We start from the raw sequence: 12,811 nt of genomic DNA on the forward strand, positions 1-12,811 counted from the left end.
TATCAACGTTTGCGCCCTGCTTTACATTGATGACATCTTAGTGTATTCTGCTACAAAATTAAGACCATGTCAGGCATGTCCGCTCCGTCCTTACTAAACTCCGCCAACATAAACTGTATGCAAAACTTGAAAAATGCTCTTTTCATGTCACCCAAGTGGAGTTCCTCGGTTTTATCCTCACACCAAAAGGTATCAGAATGGATAGGCACAAGGTAGATGCCATTCTTAACTGGCCGTCACCAACTTCATTTAAAGGAATCCAGAGTATGTTGGGCTTTGCAAACTTTTACCACTGATTCATCCCAGATTTTTCCCAAATAGTGCATCCAATTACATCACTATTGGGAAAAAACAATAAAAAGTTCCACTGGACCGAAGAAGCAGAGAAGGCCTTTCAAGAACTTAAGAAAAAATGTACTTCTGCTCCAGTTCTACAGCATCCTCGCCCAGACCTCCCTTATATAGTTGAAACAGATGCCTCTAGCATGGCTATGGGAGCTGTTCTCTCATAAAAGGACTCAGGATCTGGCCAGTTACACCCTGTGGCCTTCTGGTCACGAAAATTCCCTCCTCCCGAACTCAACTATGCTATCACAGACAAAGAACTCTTGGCATAAAATCAGCTTTCAAGGCATGGTGGCACTATCTCCTTGGTGCTAGACATACTGTCACGGTCATAACTGATCATCGAAACCTGCAATACCTAAAAACAGCAAAGGCTCAATCAACCCGTCAACTGCGGTGGGTTCTTTTCTTCGCTGAATATGACTATGTGATCACCTACCGACCAGGAGTCCGAAACGGAAAGGCTGATGCCTTGTCCCGCATGGGTGTTGATGAAAAGGTATACATAACTCCAGATCCAGTAGCCATCATTCCAGAAGACAAACTCCTGGGTCTTACGACAACATTGACACAGGGTGAACTCCAAAACAAGATCCAACTCTTAATGGATCCCACTTTCTCATAAGAGTGAAGAGTGGTATACTCAAGGAGAACATTACACCATTAAAGACCAGTTACCATATTTTAGGAACGTCTATACTTGCCAAGTAAAGATTTACAAGAGCAGGTTATTTCAGGTTATCACGACTCCCTGATTGAAGGTCATCCTGGAATTGCCAAAACTCTAGCTAAAGTAAAACAAAACTATTGGTGGCCCACATGGCGTAAAGACATCATACAATTTATCCAATCTTGTGGTGTGTGTGCACAAAACAAGTCCCAAAAGCAGAAACCAGCTGGTCTTCTCCAACCATTGGAAATTACTCCCGCACCATGGCACACACTGTCCCTTGATTTCATTACAGATCTACCTCCCAGTCAAGGATTCAACACCAGCGTAGTAGTTGCAGACTTGTTCTCTAAAATGGCACACTTTATTCCTTTTAAGGGTCTTCCAAATGCATCCAATTTAGCAAAAGTATTCCTGGAGGAAATTGTACAGCTACATGGCTTTCCATCGGTCTTGATATCAGATCGAGGTAGTCAGTTTGTATCCAACTTCTGGAGGAAATGCTGTTCAATGGCCCAAATTGACATTCGACTATCCACAAGTCACCATCCTCAAACAGATTGCCAAACAGAAAGAACAAACCAAACCCTCGAGCAATACTTACGTTGCATGTTACATCAAGTGGAAAGAAATTGGAAGGACTTGTTATGGATATCTGAATATGCCTATAATAATTCATTACACACCAGCACTGGACAAACCCCTTTCTACACTATATATGGTAGACATCCACATACTTCAGAATTAGATCTCCCAACCCCTTTGGAAATGCCAGCGGTTATAACCCTACATACGACTATTTCCCAGGCCTTAAAAGAAGCAGCAGAACATTTACTCCAAGCCAAGAACAGACAAAAGAAATTTGCTGACCAACATCGTAGTAAAGCCCCGACTATCAAATTAAAGACAAGGTCTGGTTAGCATCAAAATATGTGCCCATAAAAGGGACTCAGACCTTTCGTCCCTGATATCTCGGACCTTATTCTATTGAATCCATAATAAATCCAGTGGCAGTTAAATTAGCCCTAGCACCCACTATGCAGATTCATCCTGCGTTTCACGTATCATTCCTGAAACCGGTACAACCAGGTATTCGGGTTACAACACCACCAACACCAGTATTAGTTGACGGAGAACCAGAGTTTGAAGTAAAGGATATCCTAGACTCAAAATACACCAGATCCAAACTATACTACTTAGTTGATTGTAAGGGATACGGCCCTCAAGACAGATCATGGGAACCTAGTGGATACATCCATGCACCTCGCTTAATTAAAAAGTTCCATCAGAATTACCCAGCCAAACCAGGACAAGGCAGAAGTGCCACCGTGAGAGGGGCCATAATGCACAGAATGTGTATGGTGTTAGATTTCCTTAATCAAAAATTATATTCCCGGCTAGGTGGGCCTGTGCCCGAATTTGAAGACAAGAGAAAGGCTTATCATTGCGCACAACTGGTGCCATATGCAATTGAATTACAGGTGAAAAAGGATATTACCATTCCTGCATTCACCAAGCAGGTTGCTATAACACTAAAGTGCAAGAATGGACAGTAAATGAAAGATTCTGATGCATTTCTGTGCTTAAATGAATCCATGAGGCAACAGGGCCTGGATTATGAATACACCCCATTGATAGATGTTGGGGAAGGATCTGCCAAAATTATGGTGAACAATAAAGGGTGTCAGGATATTCATTTAGATGAACATTTCAATAACAAGGTAATTGGGAATATCCCTGAGAGATATGTAGATGCACAGGATGTGTTGCCAGAATATCTGGATTCTCAGCCCAAAGGGATCTTTAAAATTCAATCTGTGTTCCCCTAAATGAGACAGTGTGCTGTCACCAAGAGAATTGTATAGTATTTGACTTAAATGAAAATGAAATAGAAAATCAGCACATTGAAGTGGAGGCTAATATTCCAAAATATTTAAAAGTGGCAGCTGTACAGAGAGACACAGCCACACAGTTGGAAGAAAGCACAGAGATTCCTCCACTGGAGGATTTCCCAGAATTTTCAAAAATGGTAGAGGAGCAGATTTTGTTAGCAGATGCATGTGATAGTGATGAGGATAAAAATGAATTGAAAATATTTATGGAATTTAAAGATGTTTTTGCTAAAGATGCATATGATTGCAGCCTAACTATTTTACATGTTTCCACATTACCGGAGGGGTGTGGCAGAAACCCAGTGTTTGTGCGCCAATATAGATTACCACTGGCATGTTTAGAGTCATTGGCAGAAATAATTAAAAACTTGGAGTCTCAGGGAATTATCAGGCCCATTCATAGCACATCCAACACTCCTATTTTGGGTGTGTTAAAGCCAAATGGTCAATGGGGTCTGTGTGCAGACTTGAGAGAGTTAAATAAAAGAGTGCCAGATGGCCACTGCCATTCATTGATCAAGGCCTTGCTCAGGTGCATCGCTCAAAGGTATTTACTACCTTAGGTCTCACATCTGGATATTGGTGTATGCCACTGGCAAAGGATATTCAGAATGTATTTTCCTTTTCATTTGATAAAATGCAATACGCATGGGCTAGAACACCATTAGGGTACGTCAATAGTGGGAGTGAATTTGGCATATTTTTGAGAAAGGCTATACCTGATGCAGCGGAAAGAGGAACTATAGTTTATGTGGATGATGTCCTGATACAAAATGAAAACTTAAAAAGCCATTTTGATGAAATTAGACATGTACTTGGCCAATTGCAAAAGGCGGGTGCCAAAGTACCTTTACAGAATTTCCTAGGCCATGAAGTAACTGAACATGGCCTAAACCCACAAAAGAAAATAGTGGAGGCCATACATAAATAAAAAGACCCTAGAAATGTGAAAGGTTTAAAAAGTTTATTAGGAATGACAGTATATAACAGGAAATGTATTGAAAATTATGCTGAAATTACTCAACCATTGACTAAACTATTGAAGCTGAATACACCCTGGAAGGGAGAAAAGGATCAATCTGAGGCAGTTACTAAATTAAAGGAATGTCTCATAAAGGCACCATGTTTAGCATACCGCATAAAAAACAGGGATTTCTTTATAGAAATAGGTTTCACTGAACAATGTATGTTGGCAGTGTTATCTCAAAAACATGATTTGAACCACAAAACCATTGCTTATGCAAGTAAGGCGTTTTCTCAAGTTGAAATTAAATTCAGTGAATGTGAAAAGGTCCTTTTGAGCACTGTGTGGGCGTTGCAGTATTTCACCTCCATTGTTCAAGGAGAAAAGGTAATCATTGAGACAAATCATCAACCATTGCAGTTTTTACAAAGTAAAAGGATTAGGTCAGGCAATCTAGCACAGTCCAGAATTACTTCATGGACATTGGCATTGCAAGCTTTCCTGTAGAAGTGAGGTATGACCAAAATAAAAACAGCCCATTTGCTCAAGGATTAGCGGATTTACATGACTGTGCAGCTGAATGTGTATCAGACGAAGTAGAGGCAGAATCTAGTTTGCAGGAGATTGAACAATCACCACACAAAGCTTTTGATGAAAAGACATGCAAGAATTTACCAACTGTATATGCTGACGGTTGTGCTTTTCACATTGAAAATGACAGTAATAAACAGTTGGTATCAGGAATAGGAAATGCCTGGTTGAAATGTGAAGGCATTCCTAGTATAGGAATGAGAATTGGGGCTAGGAGTAGTCAGGTAGCGGAATTGGCAGCCATTTATAAAGCAATTACTACTGCAGTTGATAATAAATTCAGTGAAATTGTCCTGGTGACTGATTCTGATTATGCACAAAATAGCTTTGTGGAATATTTGCCTGGCTGGAAAGCAAGAGGCATGCTTACGTACAATAAAAAGCCTCTCAAGCATGGAAAAATGATACAGGCTATAGACAAATTAGTGTCAGAGAATGATTTAACAATATATTGGAGGATAATATGCGGACATAAACTCCAGGAGAAGATAAGGAGGGAAATGATTAAGCAGATCATTTAGCCAAAATTGGGGCTGTGATGGGAGAGGTGCTACCCATTGAACACTTAATTGGTGAAATACAGATAGGTGCAGTTACACACTATAAGTCTACAAAAGAGGTAGAACAACTAGTAGTGCAATGGAGTTATGATACACCAGATCAAGATCTGATTAAGGCACAAAAAGATGATCCAATTTTGGAGATCTATTATAATCATTTGATCGACCCCGAACACAATCCTTTAACTGAGAATGATTGTACAGGAAAAGAAGAGTTGAGGGTATTGATAAAGAATAAAAATCAAATTAGACTACAGGATGGACTCATGATCAGGGAATCCATAACAGGACAAATACAGTGGGTGGTACCCCTTTCATTCAGAGGGCTAATGCTATACCATGCACATGATGCAATAACTGCAGGACACAGAGGTTCACAAAAAACATTAGAGATCCTAAAAGATAATGCTTATTGGCCACATATGTCCCAAGTTGTGGAATTATATACTAGGGGGTGCCTAGTATGTGCCCAATTTAAACCCGCTTCACCAATGCATAGAGCTCCACTGATGAAAAGAGGCTTAACCCTGCCATGGTCATATTTGCATATAGATTATGTAGGGCCTGTAAAAAGGTCGAGTAGGGGGAACCGTAATATTTTGAGCGTGGTTTGTTTGATGTCAAAATGGATAGAGTGTATTCCTGCACCAGATTGTAGTGCGCAAACCGCAGCTACATTACTGGTAAATCATATATTTTTAAGATTTGGGTTACCACAAAGAATAGAATCAGACATAGGAAGCCATTTCAAAAGCGCTATAATAATGAGTAAAGTGTGGCAGATACTGGGGGTGAAAAGAAAACTGCATATTGCATACCGACCCACCTCTTCTGGGAATATTGCACGTTGCAACAGGTCTGCTGTGGAGATATTAAAGACATTTGTAGCAGAGGCAGGTTCCAGCTAGGATCTACGATTGCCCCTGGTTTTGATGGCAATCAGATTGACTCCTGCCAAAGCAACAGGTATCAGTCCTCATGAGGTATTGACAGGTAGGAAAATGGTACTGCCACAACATTTATTATACAGGACACATGAACGTGTAAGCGCATCTGCAGTTCACAAATATGTAGAAGAACTGAGGAAGCATTTACAACATGCATTTGCTTTTGTGCAGCGAAATTTGGACAGAGCTGCTGACAGTGCAAAATCATATTATGATAGAAAGACATCTGTGAAAGATTATAACCTAGGGGATCAGGTATATAAATTTCATTTTGGAAAAGGTAAACATAAACATTCTAAATTTCTGGCGGCATGGCAAAGGGCTTTTCAAATTGTGGATAAGGTCTCTCCAGTTGTCTACAAAATATTGAAGACAGAGGGTAAAACGGTAACAGAGCAATTTGTTCATGTTAATCAAATTAAGCCATGTCATTCCAAACATGAAATCAGGAGACTAGAGCAAGTAGAAACAGCTTAAGTGCCCTGAAGACATGGAAGGGAAAACACAGGGCCTCATCACGAGTTTGGCGGTAGCCCTTAAATCTGGTGGTAGCGATTTTACCGCCAGATTTAAGGGTCCGCCAAATCACAACTTCAGCTGATTTCCCCCCAGCTCTGAGCTGGGGGGAAATCCGCTGAGATTTTGCCGATTTTCGGCACATTTACCACCGGCGGGAAATCCGCTGACAGTAAAAGCGCAAAATTTCCCCATTGAGCCCAATGACGAATGGGGCATTTCTGAATGGGCTCAATAGGGAGTGGGGATTTTCCCGTTCCACCAAACCCGTGATCCGGCACTAATAGCGCTGGTGAGTTTGGCGGTAGGGCTGATAATGCCAGCGCTATTTGCGCCGGCGTTACTGCCCAACTCGTGATGAGGCCCACAGTGATTGTTTGCATAGTATCCCACATCATAGAAATAATAAAATAATTGTGGTCCTTATTATAGAGATTAGAGAGATAAAAGTAGATGAAAATACCATATATAGTAAACATTGACAAAAGGGGCTGAAGCAGATTGAATTATTATGGTAAAATGTTGAAATATATTTTAATGTATAATGGTGTTTTGTGTATATGTTTGTTTTCTCTCTAACATGTGCTTAATTTCTTAATGAATTCCTTAATGAAGCAGAATGTTTTGGACTATTTCTTCTATGGTAGAAAGTGTGAAATTGATATTATGCTATGTACTTAATCTGTCTCTTTTCTGTTTAATTTAGAACGACTAATTAACACTTTTGGTCGGAGGTCGCAGGTCTAGAGGACACGGGAGATGATGGAGTCCTGGAGTCCACGGGATGAAGCTCAAGTAATGCCTCCAGACCGAAATATGGAGGTGAAGACAAAGTAACCGGGACACCCGAAGAAATGACTTCTTTGGAAAAGAATCCAAGAGCGCCAGGGTAAAAGAGTTTCATGGAAGAAACCAAATGATGAAGAATTGATGATAAGGGCGTCTTGGAAGTGCGATCCTAAAGATAGCGAACATCATTAATGGAACAATGCTGATTTAAACTTAATTCCGCAGCCTTGTGGATGAAGAAGATTTTCATATGTGACTGGAAGTATGGCCGATGGAGTCCCACAACTTAATTGTTTTATTTAATTATGTAAATTACTTATGTTAGTTCTTTGTTTTATTTATTTATTTTAGTGCATTATTTTGTTATTGTAACTTAAAATATTGATTTCACAATTGAACAAAGACATTTGAATACACATGGACACTTCGTTAAAAAATAAAACGTTATACATACATAAGCACAGATGTATGAGGACTCATGTACCCATTTGGGATATGTTTTACTGTTATTATGATCAAACAGTGGTTATGAAATATTTAAATGTTCATTTTATTAAGTTGCTATTATTTCAACCGTGATTCATATAATGGAAAAAAAAGAGAAGTACAATTTGGGTTTCCTCCAATTGTGGATTTGGGTAGCCATAATTGTCGGAAAAGGAGGGAAATGTAAGAAAATATATAGCCTTTTACATACTTTTTATTGCAAATGCAGTGGCATTTTTTTGTTTTGCCAGCAGTAATATGGCACACACATATAGTTATTTTTGTGTTGCCAGTATAACATGTGAATATGTTGCTGGTGGCATGCAAGGAATAGATTTATAACACAGCCAAGCCCAGCCTGAAACTGCAGAGAATAAAGTGCACCCATTTTTTTTTTACTGTGATGCCTTATATATGAATCTACATTAATCATATAACTGATAAATTTAATTAATATTTACTAAACATTAATTCTAACTCCCTTACATTATAATGTTGCCTCATGTGAAAAATTAGGTGAAATTATATATTTTGGTGGCACTGCTGAAATGCATTTTAAATGCACAATGGCATTTCTTTTTCTTCCTTTCTGTGTTAGCTTGTGGAGAGCAGAAAGTATGCACAGCAGGAAATGAATTGAAACAGTTGCTCAGAGAGCAACAAGCTCATTGTTATAAAACTGAAGGGTGGTGCTGAAAACATGCTTTTAACCTGATTGGAGGAAATGTCTGAAGATAGGCCACGTCAAAATTGAAATTATCTGAGTTTTGCTAATGGCAAAAACTGCGGAGGGGAGTTTGTTCGTGGAGACGGGGCTGTGAAGACAGAAGTCTGAGGTGTCACAGAGTGCTGGCTAGAGAGTTTCTCGCCGTGCTTCCCTTACACTGCCCTTCCTCTAGCTTGCGAGAGGCCGTATAACCTCCAGTGTCAACCTGACAGTTGATTTGTTCTGCTCCAACCTTATTGACCTTTCATGCATTAAATATATTATTTTATCAAATGATTATGTCAATGTTCAGTTTACAGCAATTTAGATTTTACAGAAGCAAATTAATGATAGGAAAGCACCAAGCACCATGTTTCCATATGTACCAGTCACATTTCTTTGACATGGAAGATGTGAGTGCACATTGCAAGCCAAAGAAGGTGGATTCTGAAATAGCCAATTTGAAAGAAAAAGAGGCAGGCGCTTAATGTGCTGACCTATCTGAATGACTTTATTGGACCTACCATGTACAGGTTATCTGCATTTGGCAAACACTGTAAAAGAGATAGCTTTCTATTGCTTACAAAGAAACATGTACATTTGCCCTAACTTAGACGATATCATTGTTCTGAGCTTCTGTTCGAAGTCACTAGAGCAGAAAGTGTGTGATCTCCATGAGTAATTAGAATAAACAAATAGTCCTTAATAATCAAAAGCAAGATGGAGGGGTGGAAGAGTGTTTCTTTTTTTCTAAAACAAAACACAATACCGTGTTACTACACACATAATTCTGAATCTTGTCAAATACTGTCTTTCATGAAGTATTTATGGAAAATGGTCTGGTTGACTTATTTTAAAGAATAATGCAAGACATCCCTGTAAGGCATTGCTGTGTGTTTGATTTGCTGGCAACCAAGCGAGTTGTATATTTCTTAACATTCATATATTTGTATTTACTCTGAGGCAGTTTGTGCTACTTTGAAATCCCTATAGGAACTAGCCAGCAATGGAAGCACTGTTCAGGAGCTGAGTTGGAGCATTGTGTGGAGCCAGAGGAGGCATCCCTAAGGGCCTCATTACATGGACGGCGGTGGACCAAGGTGCTATTAGCACCTTGGTCCATGCCGGTAAAATACCAGCACCGCCTTGGTGGAAAGGGGAATTACCGCCCTATTCCAAGGTTGGTGGGGCAGTAATTCCCCCTTCCCCCATTGCCCTTCCCCATTCCCATTTTTGCCCCATAAGGCATAATGGGAATGGGGAAGGTGCTAATTACGGCACCGCAAATTGTGGTACCGTAATTAGCTCCCTGGTCCCTTTGCGGGTTGGTTTTTAATGCCTGCAAAAAGCAGGCGTTAAATTCTCCAACCCGCAAAGGGACCTCGTAGTAAGGCGGTAAGGGTTTACCGGTACCGGTAAAATACCGGTACCGGTAAACCCTTACCGCCTACTGTGTAATGATGTCACCCTCATATTCACCTATGCTGCGTGCAGCATATGCATCAGGGCAGCAGTTTGTGCTGATTTGATTTGATTTGATTTGGGATTTGTAAAGCACTTATCCTTCCGAAACCAAGCAGAGAACCGGCATCTAGGCACAGATGTTCAATTTATGTGACGTGTGCTGCTTTGGAATCCCCCACATGAGCCAGTCAGCACTGGAAGCATGGTGTGGAAGCTGAAGTGGAGCACTGTATGTAGCCAGAGGAGGTGGTCCTATGACGCCATCATATTCAACACTGCCATGCACTAGCGTGTGTGGCAGTGTAGCACAGTAGTTTGGGCAGTTCGGAGAAGGCCGGTCTGTGCATTATGTTCTGCTCCCTGGTCAGCCCAGCGTAGATGCCTGGCTTCTTTTGGGCTCCATTGCATAGAGTTCTGCAATTCCTCCAAGTGCCCTATCACTGCCATCTTTCACTTGGGGATCCTGCATTAGCAAGGGTTCCAGGCGGGCCCCTGGGTTTAGTGGTTTGGATTCTCCATTTTCACAGTGACCTTTTAAATGTATATCTATATACACACAAGTGGACATGCTGGTGGCTGAATACTAAAAGCTGAGCTAATGTTTCTTTTTGTACTATGTGATTGGCATCAGAATATATGGAATGCTTTTGTTGCCATAGTTGTTTCCCTTTGCGGAATCCATGAGGATTTAGATGGGGAAGCATCGCCCCCCAGACATGTTTTACTTAACTACCCTTCCAACCTATTACCCCAAATGCCTCATTGTAGTTACCCACACAAATACAAACCATCTTTTCATAGTTGAACACTTCTACACTTGCTGAGTTTGACCTTAATGGTACTGCTACCACAGAGAGGACTCTGGGTCCTTATTGGATTTGGAATCTCTGCTCTAATCATTGAACTTATTTCAACCTGTTGCTGAATTCTTCCAGGCCAATGTAGGAGTGGAAGGGCCATCCAGACTTGGAACCCTGACACCAGAACAGCCATCATTGGGGTTTTGTTGCCGACTAAAAGCTTGTGCGGATGATTGAGGTCCCTGAGGACTTTTTTGTACTGTTGTATTTTGGCAACACTTTGTGACCCTTACACAGGTATGTAACTGTGCTCAACTTACTTGTTTCATAGTACAATGTTGCACTTTTTAGTGTTTGCTATTTTAGTTTGTTTTTTAGATCTCTTTTGTCATGTTCTGGAATTTCATTAGTGCTCAAGGTGAAGTCTGGGGGATACATGAACTATGTGTTTTACTTGTGTAATGCAATTTCTGTGCTTGACCTTTCTTTACATGAAGTGGGTTGTTGGGGCTTCTATTGGAAAAGGCAAGGAAACATCCTCCTCCCCCCCGAAAAATCATGTGAGAGAACTCTCAAAGTGTGGATGATGTGGATTTACTAAATACAACCACCTCCTAGATCATGTGCATCAGTAAGCTGTCATCCACACACAATAGAAGCTTGCTATGCATATCCCCCAACCTGACACCACTAAATTATGCATAATCTCCGATACGACAAGTGTATCCCACAAGTGTATACGACAATCCCACAAATGTAACCGTCACAGGCTTAAGAAATGTATCAGATCTAGAGAACAACACAGTAAAAGTAATAAGTATAACAGAAACTGCATATTCAATAGTTAGCAACAGTTTTCTCAATTGTTACCCAAGGTGGTTCTCGGAAACCTTACTCTCCTTTAACTTCTGTTTTTTTTCCAAATTTATATCAGAAAGCAGTAACCATTATTTATTCAACAATTCACAAAAGTGATAGAAACCTTCCCACAGGTAGTTTGCTCTTTCTGTTACACCTTTGCCCATAAGAAAATTAAGTTCTAAAACTGACACCAGTGACATTCCGTTCAACTATTGTGGGTATGAATTAGATCTCCATCCCTTCCAGAGTTTCATGATGATTCTTCTATCATTTGCTGTGGCCAGGAGCCTCCATTTATCATGCTGGTACGTCTGGTTTGATTGTGAATCAGATATACCCAGTATAGCCATGATCGGGGAACATTCAGTGTTACATCCTAAAACATTGATTATTGCTCTAAAATATGAATCCAGAACATTTTAATCGAGGGACATGACCACAATGCTTGATATAAAGAGAAATCCATCCCTCTTTCCCTCCAGCACAGACTAAGCTTGGTCTATCTGATGTGTGCGGTCGGGGTACCAATATGCCCAGTGCTGTATATCAGGCATGTGTTTTATGTCATGAAGCCCCTATTTCACTGCCCCAGAGCTTCTGATCAAAGGTCATAGTCTATGCTACAACCGATGTCTCTCTTCCAGGAGTCTATTAAAATGCAAAGGGCATCCTTTGTGTTGTTATGAACCATAGTATGTGGATACGGAATCGTTTTTTAGCAATGACAAATCTCACTAGATAATCTGTAAATGTGGATGCTCTCAGTATGCTCCATTCTCTGTAGCTGGCACTGACCGAAGGCAGTGTCACAGTTTTGGAGATATCTCAAAAATTCTGCTCAGGGCAAATCAAATTCTACAGTTATATTTTGAAAGCTCCTTCCATAAGGCATTGACGTATATATCTGATCGACCTAGAATCCCAGCCAGTAACCAGGTTTATTCTTGATTAATTGAATTCCATATTGGGGCTCTGGTATTAAATTCCACCCTCTTCTTATCTCTTTTATATGTGTCAACCCATATTGACTTAGAACACAGTAGGATTGTGGTGTGCATGCCAAATGAGAAATGTTGATGCATGTATTCTATGGTATGATATGGTCTTAACAGGAATGTTTCTTAGAGCACCCAGGCTTGCCTCTCCAGTACAGTAATGTTATATCTTGCCAATTGGGCCAGTTTTGAGGACATTAATATAGCTTAATACTCTGGATGCTC

This window comes from Ambystoma mexicanum, chromosome 9, assembly GCF_040938575.1.
Source record: "Ambystoma mexicanum isolate Mex_15411 chromosome 9, UKY_AmexF1_1, whole genome shotgun sequence".
Taxonomy (NCBI): domain Eukaryota; kingdom Metazoa; phylum Chordata; class Amphibia; order Caudata; family Ambystomatidae; genus Ambystoma; species Ambystoma mexicanum.